Genomic DNA, 21804 nt, shown 5'->3' on the forward strand with positions numbered 1-21804 from the left:
CCTTATAAAGGCTCTGTTTTGTGTCCTCATGAGAGAAAGATTTTAGATTTTTTAAATATAAAATAATGTAAGTAATCATCCTTTATCTCTCAGACTTTATATACAAACTGATTCCATTCCTAGGTTATTCACAACAGAAATGCTTGTTTATTAACTGCAAAATACAGTAACATGCCAAGAAGCATGACTAATCATAATAAACACAGAAGTACCTCATTTCTTTTGTTCCATCTTGAAAATAGGCTCACAGAAGAAGGGGGAAGAGTCATGTAGGTAGTAAGCCATACAGTGTTTGAAACTTCCAGATTTAATATTCTCACTTGGATATAGGTGAGTTTGTAAAACTCTATCCTCGTTGTTTAAATAAATCCAGACTAAGATAAGTAATATTTTTATAAAACCCTTTTTATTACAGCACATTGTACAGCAGCTCAAATTTTTATTTGCAAGTTAAATAATGTCACTTCTGGATGAAACCAACTTGCTTCAGAGTAGAAAGGCAAATCTGCTTTAGGAATCTGATAGCACAATGTTTGCTGGCAGTTTTGGTTATGTTTGGTTTAATGTGTAAACTAAAATACATGTACTTGTTGGCAGCATGTACACTGCTGAACACTAAGCTGGCAAGCACCTTTCATCCCCTCCACAAGCTGTTCATTCTCAAATATCTCTGTTTTGTCAAACCACTGCCATATATTTAATTATAGCATATGTCTTAACTGATAATTCCTCTTCCCAAATTTAATTCTTGATTTTGACAGCAACAGGAACATCATTTGTGGTGTTCTCAAGTATGAGTCTCAGGTATGTGGATAAAATGTAGCTGAACTCACAATGAAAACTCCTCCAGATGGAAGTTAAGATAGCATCTGACTTAATCTGGTCTGCCTTTGTCCGTAGTACTGCATTCTTGCCCCTTTTAGGAATCATGTGAACACACAGTAAGTTGTGTTCCAGGGAATATAAACATCATGCATCAGTGGGTGCTGCAACTTTTTATAATTGCAACTCAACTAGCAGTTTTCTTGTCATTCTTCATCCCTTTGTGCAACATCTGCAGGGTTTCCAGTAATCTATGGCCTTGCTGGATGTCAATCCAAGGAAAGCAATCCAAAGGAAAGCAATGCGTTAAAATATTATTTTATTAGGATAGTGCCCAAAATAGGCTTTATTCTTATTAAATATAGACTAAAATACAGCCCAAAGAAAGCAAAATCTCAGTCTGGAAAAACACACACACCTTTATTCATCTCACCATGCATTATTGTTTCAGTTCTATCAATCCAAAGTAAAAAGAAAATAGACTTCCTAAAAAAGTTATGTATTTAAAGCCTTTGCAATATATTAAAGGCATTCTTTATGCTTTAAGTCCCTAGTGAGAGATGTCGTAGTTATTTTCTAAGGGTTTGAGTGGGTTTTGTTCCTTAAGAGGAACGTGGTGCATAAATTTGAATCTAGGAAATAGTTAATCAGATTGGAGAATATATATCCTGCCTTTAGGACACATTCAATTAATATGCATTCTTCTGACCTTTATTAGCTAAGTATATTGTCATTCAATATCCTGTGAAGGATGGAGTTCTTAGAAAAAGGTAGTGAAGACTCTCTATTGCCCTGTATCATTTTAATTAAATTTTGCAGGAAGTTTGGTTTTATTAATTCCTTTCTGGGCTCTGTAAATATTACTGCTCCAAATACAAAAGGGAACATTATTAAAAGTTCTGTTTCAGCAGTTACATGGGTCTGGGTCTGTGCTTTGGTGAAACTCCACTTATTCAGTGTATTGAGTTATTTAGAATTTACTTCCTCAACAAACTACACTGTGCATAGGGAGAGGAAATACCCTAGCGGCTAAAGGAATGGAGAGGGACTCTGGAGATCTGGGGTCAATTTATTGGCCAAGCACAAATTTCCTGTAGACCTTGAGAAAACTACTTGATAGGTATCTTTGCTTTAATTCACATTCCTTATGGTGGAAAAGTGTATCCCTCCCAGATTTGGCTACTGTGGTCTTTAAACCTACTAACTACTTGAGAGGCACTCCAATAAGATGGGCTTGTGCTATCTAAGTTGGCAAATAGATACATCCAGCTCTCTAAAGCGGGGAGTGATGGAGGAAAGAATAATGTGATTTATGTGTGGTGTGTAACATAAAAACCTCTCTAATACAGGTTTTGGAAGACACTTCGCACGGACAAGCTGGATCTGTTGGGTTTTGCTAGTTTGGCCTTTGTACAGCCATGCTTACTCCCACAGACCAGGTCAGGGGTTTCAGCCTGGCAGGCCTTGCCACCCTAGGTAGAACATCGCAATGGCACGCGGAGCAATGCGGGTCTGGTGTTATTCCTGAGCAAATAATAATTGAGGCAGAGATACCGTATAGGCTCTGTGCAGAGCTGTTGTAATTCGCTTTGCCTCACACAAACGTGTCGTTGTTGCACCAAACTGCTCAATTAGGTAAAACAAATAAGCAGGCTAACCATGTCTTTACACTTCTGTCACAGCTGATCTGCAAAGAGGGGATTACAAAGGAGTTTCAGAATCCCATCTAGTGAGTAGTGTGCCTCGGTATGTCTAAACTGCTGGGCAGGCGAGCGCCACTGTGCTTGCCAGGGTACCCCATCTTGTCTCTCCGGAGAGCCCACCTGCCTTTCCATTGGGCACATGGCATACAGGCAGAACAGAACCAGCATGTGCATACAGATCTAGGATCTGCAAAGGGCTCTTGGACACAGCAGCATAGTAGTTAAAAGTAAATAAAACTAAACCATGAGAGATGGGCAAGAAAGATGGGCATTAATCTGGTGTTTTCCAAGAACTTTAACTTAGACACCTAACTAAGTTTTCTTTAGTTTTTCAGAAGTGGCTGGAAGTGGCAACATGAAAAATTAGTATCAGTATGGTTTCTGATTTTCACTTGCAAATCTATCCTAATGTGGGGCAAAGAGGCTTTAATTTCGGTATAATGGTTTTATGTTTATTGCATTTTTCTTTTGAGTGTTCCCAAAGGTGCTTTGTGGTCTTTTGTTACTTATTCTCACTGTTTCCCATGACTGGCATTGATTTTAAATATTGATTTTCTTTTGTCACTGAAAAATAATCTTTGTGTTTTCCATTTCAACATGAACCATTTGGCATGAATGCATGCTGAGGCTCCCACATTGCCACATTATTTTACTGTTGTTGATATTACTTTAACACACTGTAGTACATTAGAACTTCCTGCCTACCGTGATTTACTCCTACAAGCACGGTAGGAAGCTCTCAGTTCACAAATAAAGAAAAACTGAGCACCAGGTTCCAGAAAAAATCCTTCAAAAAACTCTTTGAGCGTGTATTTACCCCTTTAATCCCATGTTAAAGGCACACTATGTTTCTTATTATTTCTTTCCTGTTAATTTTAGAGGTTGTTGATGTTTTTATCACTCCTTCCTTCTCTTTGTCTTCTTGTCCGCAAAGACTTGTAAAATACGCATACTGATTTAAAGCTGAACTGGAAAGTTTTAACTCACGTCTTCCGTGAACCTGTGGTTGGTATTACTAACACCAAGTAATGACATCTTCAGTCTTCTCAATACTTAGTTTTGTAATGAACAGAGAAAGTCTGGAACTGTGGTTCCTATGGGGAACAATGAGCCAGACAGCAATTCCCTGTTCATGCTAATATTTTCGGGTCATATGTCCAGCAGAAATGAAACACACAGCTGGAGATGGAATGATGTTTAGAAGAAGCTTGGGAACACTGTGTGTGATGTGTCAGCGTAAATGGAAGTGGTCACCTACAAACTGTATGTGCACTCATACTCTGATAATAAAATCTTCAACAGATTAGAAATACTGTATTCCCTTTTAATCATATGTGCTCCATCTAGGGAAGAAATAGAAGGCCACAAAGCTATGATCTGAGCAAGCAAGTGACGTTATTATGATAGTGCTCTTGAACATATGATTAATGTCAGAAATTTAATCATATCTTTTTGCCTCAAAAAAAAGTTAGTCCTTCATGCTACATATTATTATCAGAATGTGTTACAGAATTCTGTACAACTACAGAATTCTAGAGAACCTTGAAGGAGAGACAAAAAGATCAAAAGTCATATCGAAAGACAGAAAACATATAGAGGGTGGAGGAGACATGGCCAGAGAAGCAGGAATTGAGTGTTTTAGCAGTTTCATAACGGATATATTGAATGAGAGAGAGAGAAATGAGATAAAAAAGAACTTAGGGATTTTCACTGCAGGAGTAACAGAAGAGAGCACAAGTGGGTTTTCTCCTTTTCTCTTTCATGGGAAGCAATTATTGGTGAACCAGAAAAGTGTGGTAGTCTATTCATATACTAATTTGCCCTTTAGTTTAACTTTGGAATCAAGCAAAAAGTATGCCTACTCAGTCCTGTTCTCTTCTTACCTACAGTGGTTTTCATTAAATTAAATACATATATAATACATTTCTTCCAATTAACTGAAATCCTCTCTTACAGTGAAAGAAAAATCTTCTCTTTCAGTTGGCTAAAATTAAGTTTTGATTTGAATGAGTTTATTATTTGCGTATATTATATGAGTTTATTCAGAAGCAGATTAAATTGATTCCAAATTCTAAACTTCTAAGGCTGTCATTAAAAAAAAAAAAATCTACTTCTTTCTTCTATGCCCTGTTCTCATTTAGAAAGCCTAGAAATTGCATCAGTTAACAGAAGCTTGGATAGTTCAGTGATGTACTTGGCACTGAAACAGGGCTGAAAAACAACCATATTAGTTTTACTGAGGAGACTCAGGAACAGAATATGCAAAGCGTAAATGTAAAAGCAAGCTGTTAGTTTTGGTGAGGTAAAAATGGTGAAAAAAATGAGGTGGAATGGAACACACTGCAGGGAAGCTATGCATGTTGGCAACAGAAGAACATGCACAAATAAAGTCCAGCCCCATCCAACCTTCCTGTCCTCAGTTGCATATGGGAAGATAGTAAATCCTGAGCAATAGGAAAAGGAAAAAAAAAAAGAGACTTGTACACAGGGTATGAGAAGAAATGGTGAAGTGTGGTGAATGGAGTAAAGGGGTAGAAGCTCCAACATCTGACTCACTCTCGGACTCTGCTTGGGGATTCACAAAATGAGCTGTCATTAAATGTGTACTCAGTTTCAGCTTTATGCCATTTCAGATGACGAAGGTAAAGTTGTTATCATCCTCTGCTGTCCGCTTGCCTCCTTTTTTCAGGGGCTTTAAGCACAGTAACAATGGCAACTGAAGAGGCAGTGAGTTTACTCCTGGGATACCTCAGCTCACTGTCTCATCTGGTAATGTAAACTGGTCTTCACTTCAGTTTATGTTATTAAAAGAAGTCATGAATTCAGACAGCTGAAATGATTACAGTCCATTTAACTGGAGGAAGGAGGGGACAGGGCAACTATAATGTAAATGAGCTGCTGCCGTGGTGTTGAGAACCACTATCTTCTGATATGAATTAAAATTATAATCTCATAAAACTGTAGAACCAAACATGTTTTGCCCATATACATTTTTTGCGTACTTAATTTCGTCATTTTTTACTAAAAGGTATGTGTAAAAATAGTAAGCCCCATGATGTAGATATCGGAGAATGAATAAAACTAACAGACAAACAAGGCATTTGCCGTGTCTCCAAAATCGGCCAGTATCAGATATAGGCATATATAGATCATCCTTCTCTGAGCTTCTTGATATCCATTTATGCCCTCGTTCTCTATCTTGGACTCCAGCAATCATTCATTTAGGGACTTTCTGAAGTGGATGTTAAATTTAGGCCATTATATTTAGCATCCATTGATGGATTTATCACCTATCACTTTGTCTAGCCTTTTTTTGAACGCATTTATCGTTTTGGCCTCCAGAACATCTCGTAGGAACAAGTTACATAAAGTAACTATGTAGCATTTTAATTGATTACAATTGAGGAATTAATTTGCTGATTTTCCTGAGATTACTCAGGAATTACAAAAAACGTAGTGCCAAGATTATTGGTTGTAATTTTGAGATGGATGCTCCTTTTCAATAAAACAAAGAATTTGAAACAACGAAACTTGACAATGACAGGATTACAAGCTGTTGTAACATGCAATCGGTAACAAGAGGAGGGCAGACAAGAGTGTCTGAGGACGATAAACACCAAGTATGAGGGATGGTTGGTTTATGTTTGTGCTTGTGTATACAAATAGAATTATCAGTGATGAGGAAACTTCAGAAAGGGAAATAGACTTTGAATATCGGGAAGGACTGTTAAAAAAAGAGATTAGTGTATTTGGTGACAAGGCTGTCATTTGTAAGACAACTTTCAAATCTCCCATAGGTAACATTCTGGCATTAACAAACATTAATTAACTTAATGATTGTTAGATACCTATTGTAATTTTGTCTATGCTTCTATTTCTCTGCTATTGTATACATGCATCTAATAGAAAAGTAATTTCAAGGGGGTGCAGAATTGCACGCGTATCTCCAGTCTGCAAGGTATACAACCAAACTCCCTCATTCCCTTCCCTCCTTCCCTCCTTCCCTCCTTCCTTCCTCTCCCTCCCTCCCTCTTTCCCTCTCCCCCTCCATCCCTCTCCCCCTCCCTTCCCTTCCTCCCTCTCCCTCCCCACTCCCTTTCCCACCCCCTTCTTGCCTGCCTGCCTTCTTTTCTTTTATAAGCATTATACTGAAGCACATATGTTAACAATGAGTTAGAGACATAGTTCTTTTATGTTCATAGTTTCTCCTCCATAGTTTTCCATTTACTTGCTGAACTGTCTGTTCTTGTTCATTACAATCAAAGTAAATTACTAGCCACAGTTTGTAGCAATCTAACCACAGAAACTAAACAAAAAAGAAAGAAAACGTTATTTATTTCACTGTTTTGCATTTGAACAAATAGATTTCATGAACATGACTTCCTCAGCTTGAACATGTAATTTGCCTGCAGACTTAAAGTATCAGAATCCCGTTGCAAAGACAAAACAGATAGGTGTTAAACTATGATTGAGCTTATAAAAGGGTAGTGGTTTTCCTTGGCAGTATTCTTCATTAGAGGAGGGCCTGCTGCAGCAGCAAACATGGTCACATCAGGCTCTTGGCATCTCCTTGAGAGATTTAGGAACAAGTATTTGCAATTTGACTGAGGCAGTAAGTTTTCAAAAATCTTTGTATGTCAGAGTTACGGAAGCCTTGGCTGCCACTAATAGTCAGGATCTCCAAACTTCCCCTTATTTTTGGACAAGCTGGAAGTAGAAACTTTTGTGTAACTCCTGATTTTCAAATGAGGCCCCAAAAAAACTTTCTGCTCCACAAGTAGTAAGTTTTGCATAAGGAATTTTTATAAATCTTGACCCTCTTTCACACAGGCTTGTACAGTTCACCAGTGTCACCAAAGTAGTGACATTTGGTTCTTCCAACATCATGGTCAAATTAATAAGCTAAAAATCTCCCACAACAAAAATATGCAAGTTGTTATAGTATTTTTAAAAGACTGCTACAGCTATGTGGATTTTTTTTTTTACCTCAGTCTTTTTGCTGTGATCTGGACAGGCAGAGTGGACCATTTTTCTAGCATTCTGTTCAGCAATGGACTTCAGTACAGCTTGTACTCATAATTTGCACTTAGAAATTTTGGGGCACATCAGTGTCAGTGGATTATAGAAACTATTCAGTAATGCCACTAAAATTAAAGTTCAGCTGAGTTTCCTTTAGAAAATTTTATTTCTGGGGTTAAATATGTCCAGTGTTTCAAATCCCATCAAACTGAAAACAGGTATTTAAATTGTCATGTAGCTTTTTTGTGTTTAGCACAATTACAGCAATCAGAGCGTTGGAAGCAGCAGCAGCAGCAGCATGACTTCCTTTAGAGCTGTAACTTGGATGACAAATCTAAGCAAAGTGGAAGGCTGCAGAGTCTTAGAATAAAACTAGCAGGGATTTTTTTTTTCTTCGCGTGAGTTGTTTTCCCCCCGATGTTTTCCATATTTCTAGTGTTTCTCAATGAAAAGTCTCTTTTCACTAGGACTGAAAAGAACATCAGGTACTATAGCTCTGTAGGTTATTAGATTGTTCTTTATAGACGTTCTTTTTAGATTTTTGAAACTTTAAAAAAAAAAATCACTTTGCGATATTCAATATCTTTTTGTTACTGTTGGGATCTCTAATCCTTTGGGTTCCTCAGTAGTCAGTGGAGAGAGCGATTCCCATCATGAATCTGAAGATAATTCACATGTTGGGGATGCTGAATTGCCTCTTGCATTGTCTGTATTTCTTCATTGTCACGGGGAGGCTACATAAACTGTGTGGCCTTCTCAGCACCTCAGTGAAGTTCCTGAGAGTAAGTTAGATGAGTCTGAGCTAATAGGTATTTAAACAAACAGCTCTTACTAAATTCTGAATTTTTTAAGTGCCTATTTCATATTCAGATTAAAATTTTTACTTTCCATTATTCATAAATATATCTCACAAAAAAAATCTATGAGAAAAAGTCTTTGCCTTTTCTTACTGTATTCTGAACACTGACTAACTCTTCTGAGAATCAGTGTGGTCCCGATTTATCTCACATGTCTTTAAGCCCTTAGCAGATGCCAGTGGTAGGATCATAATGGCACAGAGCCAATAAAAAGAGATGGGCATTGCCAGAGGGCAGCTAAGGATCTGAATCTGGTGTTGCCCATCGCTCTGCAGACTGCATCAGAGTGCAGGGTATTTACTTTCCTATTTCAGGTGTGCCACTTCTTTTGGGGTGAATCTCTAAAGCCAAAGTCTTTACCTCCTCTTTCTCCAATAGGCCATAATAATCTATGTTATATATTTTTGATGTGCAGATTTAAAGCGAGATTAAGTCCTGCTTCAGCAAGCATGCATCCTGAATTTTCATAAGTATTTTGCATTTATTAAATCCCACTGAAATCAGTAGGAGGTACCTAGAGCTTTGAGAATAATGTTTTTATATGAGTGATTTCATTGACATAAATGCAGTTGTTATACAGAGAAGTATTTGCACTGTCATGTCAAAGTCTACATCTTTTATGCTTTTGAATTTTTGAAGTGCCAGCTAGAGAGAAGCGTCTTCAGCTGACCTGTGAATTTTAACAAGTTGAAGGCTGCAGTGCAGTGCAGTACAGTAAATTCAGATCTTCAAGCTGCTTCCCTCATAATTTTGCTTCCCCTTCCTAGGATTCCCTTTCTTTCCTACGCTTGCCTCAGACCTTTGAAAAGAGGGTCTTTGAGGCCTGACAGGAATGAAGAGGAAAGCTATCAATGTGGCATGTGGAGGAAGGACACTGAGTTTCTTCATGTTTAATGTATGTGAACTGATAGCACATGTTTGCAGCCCTTCTTTGGCATAGATGTACTTTGATTTCTAGCCTGAGATTTAGTTTGGTATTCAGGGTGAGTATTTTGCAGTTTAAAGTCTTTTTTTTCTGTCTGTTATTTTAATTCTTCCATACAAAAAAATAAAATCATTTTATGTTCTTGCTTCAGAGCTTTCAGACAATGTACAAAACTGAACTGTCACAGTAAGAGTGTGCATTCCCTTTTATAGACCCATTATCTTTATTTTTCTAGCTAAAGAGGGCCAGGTGGCCATCTGATGTGGACTGTGGCCTTTCATACTTCCTTCTCCAGAACAGATTGCTCATGCCCACTTTATACAGTGCTTGGCCCTTTGTCTCTTCTGGGCCCCCATGGTATCCCTGTGCCCTTCAGGCACAATTATTTCTCTGTGTTTTTTTCAGTTCTGAGTATCCAAAATAATGCAAGGGTTGTGTTGCAGCTCACCAGAACAATAGTTTTATGGTCTGATGCTGACATCATGCATTGCATGCTCTCAGGTTTGATACCAGGGCGAGTGAGGTTATTCAAGGATGCAAAGACTTTTGTGATGTTAGAGGATTGTACAGAACAGAGGGAGCAGTGCTTGGGTGTTGTTTTAAGGAGAACTAACTGAAGAGGTCCAAACCAGAGCCGTGCAGCCAGCTAGCAATTAAGCAGACTGGATACAGTGATCAGTTTTTATAGTTGCTTCTTGGCTTTCATTCCTTTAACAGAGTAAAAGTACCAGATGATACCAGAGAATGAAAAGTTTTTAATAAATTCTTTCATAACATGGGGGCAAAAAGGATACAGTACAATCCTCAGATGCAGAAAACAAACATGCCTGTTTGTTACCGCTAAGTATTTTAAAGGAGTGAGTAGAGGGGACAGAAAACTAGGATAAGGTAGAGCAGGGTGTACATTATGTGGTACAAGCAAGTATGACTAAGACTAATGGGATAAAATTAAGAAAGAGAGAATTTATGGCCAACAATGAATGTTGTAGATTCTGTGGAAGAGTTTGTGTGGTAGCAGGGGAATGCCCTCCAATGGCTGCAGCCACTGTCAGGCCAGGCTGGACAAAAGGCTAGAAAATAACTCTGCATTGGTAGGGATAAGGGTGTGGTGCAGTAGATACTTCTTTTACTCTCTCATAAGATGAGAAAGACAAAAATGAATCACAACTGAAAAACTGGCACTCGGCTATGTTGGGTTCTTTCCCCAACCTTGCCTTTTGTCTACACAAGGAGCCTTGATCTTTCCACCTCAGCTCAGTGCAGAACTGTTATATGGGCTTCCTTTTCTCAGCACAGTTGGCTAAACATTAGCATATTCTTTTCTAGCACACAATAACCAGTTGTTCCTATGGGCAGGAATGGGCATTTAACTTATTTTAGATATTTAAAATTTAGTTATCCAGCTGAGGCACAGAAGGTTATACGTAGTGGAGAGAAGGTGGCACCTTCAGCAGATACTTTCTTTGCTAGTTGTGACATAGATTTTTTTATATTTTTGTAGTCCCGGACCCACAACATGCTATTTCATATTTAAATTGCAGCATTTCAGGATTTTTCATAATTGCTTTCTACAATCAGTAATTTTCATTTAATCTTCATCTCATCCTTTGAATAGTAGCTTGAGACATCATACTTTAAGTGCTTTACACTTTTTTCCATTAATGCCACCTGGTGTATATAATCTGTGTGGTGAGATTTTATTAATTGCACAGTACCCAGACTGTATATAAATCATTTCCTCTTCTCAATCATAAACTTTTCAGAAAAGTTCGACTGAGGAAAGCAGATGTATACACTAGTGGGCTTGACTTCAGAAGGTGTTTTACTACAGACACTGCTAATATAGCAGAGTTGGCAGTACATGTGCTGTGCTCCTTTCTTTATTTCTGGCCTCCACTTCCCTCTGTAGGATCCTAGATACTCAGAGGAGGAACTGGAACACTAATTAGTGAAAGCTGACTGTACACCCAGTTCCCTTCCTCATGCTCTCTTTATCTGCATACAGTTTTGCCATCCAGTCTGTTAGTCTGTTGGCTCGGAACTATCATCTTGGATATCTTCTCAGTTTTCTTCGGTATCTTCTAAGCCATTTCTCTCTTACTGAGAAACTGCCTCCTGCTGACTATTCATGGTTATTTGCAAGAGAAGTCTTACTATTTTTACCCTCAGTCACTCCAGCCCAAAGTAAAATTTCCCAATACTGCATAGCTTAGAAGCCACCACCAATAGATCCATTCACAGATCCTTAATTTCTTCTTTCTTTCTTCTCTAGCCAAGGCTCAGCAACCTTTGGTCTATGCTGGCTGTCCTTAGCCAAGGGTGATAAACCTTCACTGTTCAGACCTACTCTCCCTCATCCATTTAATTGCTGCCACTCAAAATCAGAACCATAAAGATAAACATGCTTCTTCACTCATATGCATACACATATATATACCTTTATGCATATCAGTTACTGAAACAGGGCAGAAACAAAGCAAACAACTGTACGAGCCCTCTGAGCAAGTTTGTTATGGGTGAATAATCCCATGCTCTGTCTCTGGAAGATAATCATCTGAGCCGTTTCTTCTGGTGGGGGTCTTGATTTTCTGCTGAGTGCGTTCTGTTGTATGCTTTGTGGAGCCAGAACACCTCTGGTACTGCTCTTTTTTGCATAGATTAAATCCTTTCCTGTTAAAGCAAACAGTGATTTGTGCACTGCTAGGTATCAGGTAGACTTTAGCCGTACCTACCCGCAGTATAAGTGTTTTGTTGAGATCAGGGTATGGCTGTTTGGTTGGTATTGTTCCATCACACCCTCATAGTAATCATTCTACTAAGCACACTCAAAGATAAGCTTATTTGAAAGGCAAAATTTTGGTAACCATAAATTCTGCAAACCAACCCGTTTTTCTCATATTTGTACATTAACTCTTTTAAGTAAAGTTCCCATTTTTCTGTATATTGCACACTTCCTTTAAAGTGATTTTGTTGAATACAAGTTTGAAATACCAGTAGCACTGAATTTAAAGTAAAAAAAAAAAAAGAGAAATGAGATCAGGGTATGGCTGTTTGGTTGGTATTGTTCCATCACACCCTCATAGTAATCATTCTACTAAGCACACTCAAAGATAAGCTTATTTGAAAGGCAAAATTTTGGTAACCATAAATTCTGCAAACCAACCCGTTTTTCTCATATTTGTACATTAACTCTTTTAAGTAAAGTTCCCATTTTTCTGTATATTGCACACTTCCTTTAAAGTGATTTTGTTGAATACAAGTTTGAAATACCAGTAGCACTGAATTTAAAGTAAAAAAAAAAAAAAGAGAAAAAATGTGCTTGGCAATAGTAAGGCATAACTGTAAAGCACAACCACCTAGAACTCGGCACTCAGCTTCACCTTTGAAAAGCATGGCACAACATGGCAGACGACACACTGGAAATTCACATTTTCACCCTAAAGTCAGGTACGTTTAAAATGAGGAACACTAGAAATGACTGGCTAGGAAAATTTTCAGACAGCTTGGTTAGCATCACAAAGTTTTCAGCAGAGGTAGACATTAAATACCATTCCCCAAGGAAGTATTCGGCTGCCTTAACTATGAAGCCGTCCTTCCCCCTATGCCATTCTCTGCCTTACTCACACCACATGTTGCAGGATATACTGATGCGCATCCTACAGCTCCTTGAAGTTCACTGAAAAGTTCAGGACTTTGGTGACCATATCATTAAAGGCTGTATTACAGCAAGCACACACCAGACACAGATGACCTTAATTCCAGCATTTTGTAATTCATAGCTTTGCAGCTTCAATAACGTTCTGTTGTTACCAGATTTACTTTTAACAGGAAGTAATTTTCAACTAAGAAGCTATTAAGCATATAGGTCCTTATTTTGTTTCCTGAATACCGGTAGTTTATTCAGCAAAAAATCCAGTTTAGCAAGCATAGGCATATATATGAATCTCATTAAAGTCATTGAAATATGTAAGGATTTTGTGCCCCAGACCTCTTATTGATGCCATTGGCATTGTTTGTGGGAAGGTAAGGGTGCAGGTATGGATGGGAGTCTGGTTTACACTGTGTCTTGTAGTGGATGGTATTTGTTTTATTTGTGTCCTCCCGGTCAGAAGGATTCCCGTGAGAGAAGGGAGCACATCTCATCCACATCATCCACATCCTTTTTCAAGGATGCTACTGAGCATGCTTCACATGGAGATGGTTGCAAAGGATGTGGATGAAGTCAGGCAAGGTGTAGCTATGTTACAGCATTAGGATCTTACAGCTTATGCCAGGAAACTTGGAGGTGGCAGTGAGATGGCATCCTTCGAGAGATGGTAGGAGTAACTTCCTGGGGGATAGAGCAGACTGAGCAGAGTTTATTGCAGCTGAGAATGCCGTTGAGTTAACTAAAACCAAAGCTGGAGCAATGATTTGCCTGCAAGGATTCTTGGGCAAAGAAGGAGCTGTGTATGATACAGATATACCAACTTTGGCTTGCTAGTCTTTCAGTTGACTGTTCTGAGGCAGGTTTTTATTCACTGATTGAGCTGCGAAAGAGGATGATTCACTGCTCTCGGATTGGGCTTCTGAAAGAAAATTGGTGGGGGATTCTCAGTGTTCTGCAGAGCTAAGTAGAGCCAAGCGCTGATGATTAGAAACCTTCTTCTACCTATCCCTCAAAGAAGAGGTGAGGAGCAAAGGGCATGTGACAAGCACAGTTTTTTTCACCCTGTTCCTCCAGATTTTCTTTCTTTCTGTTTGGGGGAAGTGCAGAAGGGAAACAGGAGAACCCTGGCACCATCAAACTCAGCAAGCGTTTTGCCACTGGCTGTACTGGAGAAGGATTTCGTCTCTAATGTTGTGAATATACAACATTGGCTTTGCAGTCATTAGAAATGGCAGATTGAAACAAATCTAAATGCTATAAATATAATGAAAAAAGGGAGTTCCTTAAATTTACTCTTAACTGTAAGAAATTTATTTTACTGCTTATGTTTAACATTGAACACATTTCTAGAGTACTGCCTAGTTCTCAGAATTAATGATGTACTGTGCTTCAGCAATTCCAAGAATTGTTTTGTACCTATTTCATTCCTTCAATGGAATTTAAGTGTCTAAATCTCGACTGCTTTGAAAATCTTGATCTCTAAGAAGACTGTTCCATATGTGAGTGTGCTTTGTTTTCATAAACCAGTAAGGAGCTTATATTCAGACAGATAAGTGTATGTACAAGACACATAGTGAGTGCTACAAACTTACTTATTTTTGTGGATTGTGATTAGGCAAATGTATTCAACTAAAAACATTAGTATTTTAGCATTATCATTTAAATGAAAGGACAGTAATACCAGCGGGTATATATGAACCAGTGTAGTTACTTTTGCAGATCATTGGGAAAATTGTCTGTAGTAATGCTGGCGTGGAAGTTCTTTTTTCACATAAAAAACCCGCATTGTAAATCAATGTACAATTTATGCTGTACACACCATTTCAGTTCCGCATTAATCATGAATATATAACCAGTAAGGTTCATCCTACTGGTTGTTTAAGAGAAGGCTAAGATACGGTATGCAAAGGGTGAATAATTGAATATAACTGTGGCTTAGAAGAGGATATATGGCAGTGATGGATGCAGTTTTAATTTAAATGTTTTTACTCTTTGCACTGCTGGGATAGCTACATTAACTAGAAATTAATTTAAAAGTTACTTAAAAGCCTTAGGGGTGGGAATGAGGGCAAGAATAGATATTTATGCGTAGGTGTGGTTGTACAGACATAGACATAGAAGGAATGGAATTTATTTGGCTGTCTTAGGAGTCTGGCAATTAAATGTGCTGATAGGAGTTGATCACCTTAGCACTTTATAATCAGAAGAAAGAGACATCAACAGGCAGTGATTTGTATAATTTTAAGACAGTCATTGGTGATAGCTCAAAGCCTAGGTCATTTAAATGTTCAAGACTCCAGTTGAATTCACTGCAAATACTGGATCACATATTGTGGTAATGCATTTTCAGTAGGCCCTACTCTTCAAGTAGGTATTAAAACCCATCATGATAATAATGAGAAGCGTTTGGGGAGCACATTCTAGTTTACAGACACACCAAATTTCATCTGCTAAAAATAAAACTCTAGTTAGCCAAAATTGGACATACAGGTCTAAAGAGTTTCTGCTTCATTGGTGTTTAGCATAGCATGTTAATTCAGTGTACTGCAGTATGTCAGTGACAATGGTTCCCTTGAAAGAATTTGTACAGGATAAAAATACACTGGGAGTGTGTATCTCGTGATGTCTTACAAACAGTTCTCCAGTTTTGGATGTATTTCAGTGGCCATAGTTAAAGGGATGGTTTTCAGTAAAGAAAAATAAATTTCTTAATACTAAATATAATCAAAATCATGTAAATCTAACGCTTATAAAATAGCTGGTATTTCTATATTTTCTTGTTTTTCAGGGATGACTCTATAAATGGAAATATTACTTCATGTTATATTAATGTGACCATTTTTAAAAGTGCTGTAGATCTTCCTTGGAAAAATAAAATCAGCTGAATTATTTTCAAGTGAGAAAACATACACATTTGCAGACCTTGCATCAATATTGTCAGACTTATGTTATTAGTTTGTTTTATCATTTAATTACAGCATCCTTCTTTCCTCAAGCCTTATGAGGTACCTTATAATTCCATTGAGAATTATCAAATAAGAATTATATATTAAAAGGATATTTCCTTTGTTTTCGAAAAAACGTTTGATGCTCATATTTTTAAAGAAATGCTTTGAAGTTAACTTCAATAGAAACTGTTACCATACAGAACAAAAGAGATTTAGTTTACTAATTAGCTGCTTCATTTTGATTTAGTATATATCAAAATCAATTCACAATTATAGATTTTTTTATTAATTAAACTTTTAAAAACAGCTATGTGTGTGCTGATGGCAAGCTTTTAACCTGCCTTTTTCTTTTATTTAATTTTCTTTCTTCTCAATTCCCAACTTGATTTAATGTTCTACATTTTTAGACAAACACTGCACTCACCAGTTAAAGAGCAGGAACTAGAAGTGAGGCTCACATAAATCCTTATCCTACAATGAGTTTCACAGTCCATGAATGGCAATTCCCCTATCATTGCCACCCACAGTTCTGTCGACTACTCTTATGAGCTCACCATGGTACTAAACCCTTTGTTCCTCTTTGCTCCTGTTCTGCTTTTCTGTCCTTCCCCTGCTGTGAAGATAAGATTTCTTAATTCCCACCCCGTGTGCTTTCACATCAGGCAAGTATTTCTGAAGTGAAAATTCATAAAGGACGTATGGGAATAATTTTTGAAAGGACGGGTTATAGGGAGAAGAGCATCATAAGAGTTCAAAAATTTGTGGGAAGGGGAAGTTATGTATTTGCTTTCCTCTCCCTTACTTAATCAACTTCTTTCTATCCATGTCGCTTCTCAGTATTGAGGGCATGCCCCCAAATTTATCATTTTCATCCAAAATCACACATTACCTTGTGTGTCTTTACTGCTTTCTCAATCCCATTTATGTTGCTGTAATCCCATCCGTCTCTAGCAGCATTCAGCGAAGCAGCTCTTAATTAGGCGGTGTTAAAACTGTCAGTGTTGCAGATCAGCTCTACTGGCAGCTAAACTGTTCTTCTAGTTTGCTGGATATAGATGAGCAGAAGCTGGCACAACTCCAGCAAGTTGTGATGGTGAAAGGAGTCAAAAAAATGCAACTGTACCCCCCTACACACAATCTCCCAGCCTTTGAAAGAAGACTCACTAGTATCTGCATTTGGTGCATCTGTTGATTTGCCTTTTGAAGGACCTGCTAGGTTTTATGCCCTAAGTATGCCATAGTTATGAACACTATGCATTATGTTTATCTCTTTTTATATGGCATCTACATTTTTAAGTCTTCTTAATCCTGTTTGGAAAAACAGTCAAAAGAATGAAAATGGTGTGCAGGTTTTTAAAAGATTTTTTGTGGTTTATTTTTTGTGGGTTTTTTTTGGAGAGGGGTGGAATGATTTTCAAAAGGACTGAAATTTGGATTAACGATGCATATGTTAGGCTTGAGACAATGTCTCTGTCTTAGGTCTCTTGCTTTAAATAAATTTCTTAAAATAACATCCTATAAAAGAAAGCTGGCAATGTTGAACTATGAACTTGCTGAAAATGACCATTACAAGTCACCTTTGTGTGTGGTTATGAAACTGAAGAGCTATTGTGTTGCTCATTCAATTACCCAACTCAGTTTGAGTTCAACTAAATTTGGAAAGGTGAGCTTCAAAATAACCAGAAGGCTGCAGTCTCCTGTATCCTATGACTCCAGCCTCTCCAGGAGATTTACACAACAGGATACCTGTGTGGTCCAGTCCAAATCCAACCTTAATTTCATGACCTTTTTAGGAAGTGGGGAAATAATTTTTTGTGGGGCAAAAATGTCATGACATTTTTAGAAAGTGGGGAAATAATTCCCTGTGCGAGGGAAGCAATTAAAAATGTACAAATCTTTGACCTTAGATTCAACCTATTTTCATTCTGAAATGCTTCTGTATTTCATCCAAGCCACATTAGTTTGAGTTGTCTTTCCATATCCCTTTGTTTAGACAGGTCTACACCGCTGATTCTACCTTAGTGAAAGGAAGAGGGATATCACAGCTTGACTGCAGTAAAAGTAGTTGTCGTGGTTTAATCTCAGTCGGCAACTAAGCACCACGCAGCCGCTCGCTCACTCCCCCCCGCCCGGTGGGATGGGGGAGAGAATTGGAAGAGCACAAGTTAGAAAAAGTCGTGGGTTGAGATAAAAACGGTTTAATAATTGAAATAAAATGACAATAATAATTTGATAATAATAATAATACACAAAGCAAGTGATGCACAGTACAATTGCTCACCACCCGCCGACCGATGCCCAGCCAGTCCCCGAGCAGCAGCCCCCCCGGCCAGCTTTCCCCAGTTTATGTACTGAGCATGACGTCACACGGTATGGAATGTCCCTTGGCCAGTTTGGGTCAGCTGTCCTGGCTGTGCCCCCTCCCAGCTTCTTGTGCACCTCCAGCCTTCTCAGTCAGTAGAGCATGGAAAACTAAAAAGTCCTTGGCCAGTGTAAGCATTACCTAGCAACAACTAAAACATCGGTGCGTTATCAACTTTGTTCTCATCCTAAATCCAAAACACTGTACCAGCTACTAGAAAGGAAATTAACTCTATCCCTGCCGAAACCAAGACAGTAGTCTAGCAGGTGAAGTTGGAGAACAGATGCTTTGTAAAAAAAAAAGGAAGTACATAGGCGTTCACTGCCCCTTGCCCTCCAAATTAGTAGCAATCAAAATCTCTCATTAGCTCTACTCTCCCCCTGCTCAAGGCAATAGAGCCTGTAAGTTGTCAGCAGTTTCCAGCGCTATTTCAGTTCGGAGGAAATACTCCAATGATTCTCTTCTGTGTGTTTTGTTTGAATGAAAACTGCTTTACTAGAAAGTAGGTTTTGAATCTAAGTGCAAAAACTCTTTTCTTCCTTCTAATTATTCATCTGATCACGTCTTTAGTGGGACATTTGATTTATTTCAAAGTAATCTCTGCTTTTATATGTAAATCACAAGTTTTAGAGTATGATAATTAAATTATGCAAGGAAAATGCAAGGAAAAACTGTTCTAATCAAGATGTGGACATTCCATTAAAATGTTTGGTGTTTATTTATATAGCCAAGTAACTAATTTTAGAAAAACATTTTTTTCTAAAAATGAGATTTTCTGTAGTGTACCACTATGGGCATGTTCCTTATGTTTCCCATCACATACCTGACTAGCTATTTCTGAATGGTCTAAGCCTTTTAGTATGAAGAGAAATTTTTGTTGCCTCGTTCAGGCACACAAAAGTGTAAAAGTTATAAAGACCAGAAGCAAAACTATTTTAAGGGAGGTAGCTATTGCCAGTCTGAACTATATTTTACACTGTGTTCCCAAGACAAGTACATATGGTAACCAAGAAGATTAATGTACTCTGTTAGGCAAGGCGTTGCAATCAGAAACCAATAATTGATACAAATGGCCAGTCTGACCCAGGAAAAGATTTTCATTAATTCTGGGTAGAGTTGTCTTAATTGCCTAAAGCACGCATTTGACAGTTTTTAGTTCAGAAGGGAAGTTATCAAAGAACTGAAGTATTCTACTACTTCTAATGCTGATCAAGTACTTCTGTAAGTTTTAAACAGCTCAACAATACAAGAGCTATGAAAAAGCACTGAAATTCAGCTCAGCCTTCTAAAGAATTTCAAAACACACATGCTATAATAATCATTGTACTGAGATAAAAAGCTGCAATAAGAACTAAGAGAAGGTAAGGAGCCCTAGTTGAGTATAAAACTTCCATGAAGGAGGTTTCTTCTTACTGTCTTTGGCTGGGAAATATGATAATAGTAAAAAGAAAAGCAGCTAAAGAAAATGTTTCTTTCCTTGAGGAATTGCTTTCCTAGAACCTCATTTTCCAAGTTTTCATGCCATTTGGAAATACTGACAGCAAGATGTCTGATGAGAGAACTGAATGCTTCCATGCATACGTTTTGATGTTAGAAAAGAAATTATTTAGAGGGACATATTTTTTGCTGTTTCCAAGTCAGACAACCCTTGAAGTATTTGGATTTCATTTTTGGTTTTTTCACCATCACTTCTTCAAAAGAAGAAAATTGTTCCTCGTCTTTTTAATTTTTTTTTCTTTTGTTCTTCTTTTCTGTTAAAACATGTGGCCCTGTTAGTGTTTTCTCAGTATGTAAGAAGCAAGAAGTAGTTGGAAATTCAAAATGGTGCTTCATCCTTGTACAAGAGGTTGCTGGCAAATAGAAACTCAATTTCTGCTTATCCTGAATTGCTCTGTATGTTGTTTTCTCATGAGCTTAAGGGAACTAGAAGATACGCCCTAAAGTCTTCCTAACAGCAGGATTTATGTTTCCAGCCCTTCAACTCATTCTGAGTAGTGTCAGGTCTCTTCTGCCCTCTGTCACTTTAAACTATCAGCAAAACGTGAACACTGTTGTGAGAAGAGGTGGGTTAAAGCACATGCGTACGGCACTGAGCTTGGGTTCCCCCTGAAGAGCCATTTCTTCTACAGAGTCTGTGCAGAATTAGTAGATACCAACTTTGAGATGAGCAGCTTGCTCACTGGAGTTGACACAGCAACACAGTCATGCTGAAACTGAATCCAGGCTAAATACTCGAGAAGGTGATTTAAACTGTGAGAGGGCGAAAAGGGAAGGGCAGGCAGTGTATTTAACTCCTCTCTAGCTCAGCTGTACCTGTCTTGGTACCTGGGTAATGCCATATCCTAAAAATAATACCAAGAATTCTGAAGGATTTCATGATGATCCTGAGTAAGTACCAATTGAAGGGTGTGGTGCAATACTTATGTTATGGTCTATTGCCTTTTCAGCTCATGAGCTGCTCACTGTAATAAAAGTAATGTTTTCCTTCATATTTATAAAGCAGCTAGTAAATCTACACTACTGCAATAATGTAAAAATAAAAAGAACACATTTCTAATGAATCGAGAAATAAAAGGCCAAAGAAAACAGAGACAGTGAAAATGGCTGATTCACATCTGGTTAATAAATGACATTTCAAAGACATAGTTCTTGAATTGAAATGTAAGTGAAAGAGTAAGTAGCCTACTGAAGCAATTTCAAGGAGGCATTCCAGGTGAGGCCTTCAAAGGCATATAATTCAAGGAACCAGTGTTAATGGAAAATTGTTGGAAGTGAGGCTCCTAGAGTTGTAAAATGTAAAAGTTCTGGAAATTTTGAAGGCATGGAAAAAAATTACAGCGCAGGTAGGTTCCAAATTCCTTCTCTCCTCACTCACCTTCCCTGCAATTTGGGGGAAAGTTGAAGCACATGTAATAATAACCAATTACTTGTCAAAATTATATTTAATGTGTTTCTGAAGGAGTGAGCAATATATTATTTACCACAGCTCATCACCACAAAGCATGGTACAGCTTTTGAATAATGGCAAACAGATTTAGTATTAGAGATGGAGCTGTCCTGCTGCACAGTAAGCATGACATTATTATGGTTTTTTTCCTCTTGTGGTTAACATTTTCAAAATAAAAATATACAAACATAGGAAATGTCAACATTGTTGACATACATAAAATAGAAGGTGACATCTCAAGGATTCAGAAACTATGTAAATACAGACAATGTTATAATACAGATACTGAAGCAACTTGAGTTTTCAGAGAAAAACTTAGAAAATGTAGATTAATAACATCAGATGCATCCATTATAATGTGATTGACAGAGTATAGCATCACAAATCAGCTATAAAATTGGCCTACCCCGTAAGTGTATACATACAGTCAACAAGGCCGAGTGCCGGGTCCTGCACTTCGGCCACAACAACCCCATGCAGCGCTACAGGCTTGGGGAAGAGTGGCTGGAAAGCTGCCCAGCAGAAAAGGACCTGGGGGTGCTGGTTGACAGCCGGCTGAACATGAGCCGGCA

The 21804-nt window shown here is 38.0% G+C and overlaps 1 protein-coding gene across 1 annotated transcript in view; it reads left to right on the forward strand.

Moving 5' to 3' along the window:
- Window positions 1–21804, forward strand: part of NALCN (sodium leak channel, non-selective) — a 252896-nt gene that overhangs the window by 94836 nt on the left and 136256 nt on the right. The window lies entirely within an intron of this gene.

The sequence above is a fragment of the Aptenodytes forsteri genome, unplaced genomic scaffold (assembly GCF_000699145.1).
Source record: "Aptenodytes forsteri isolate BGI_AS27 unplaced genomic scaffold, ASM69914v1 Scaffold123, whole genome shotgun sequence".
In the NCBI taxonomy this organism is placed as follows: Eukaryota; Metazoa; Chordata; class Aves; order Sphenisciformes; family Spheniscidae; genus Aptenodytes; species Aptenodytes forsteri.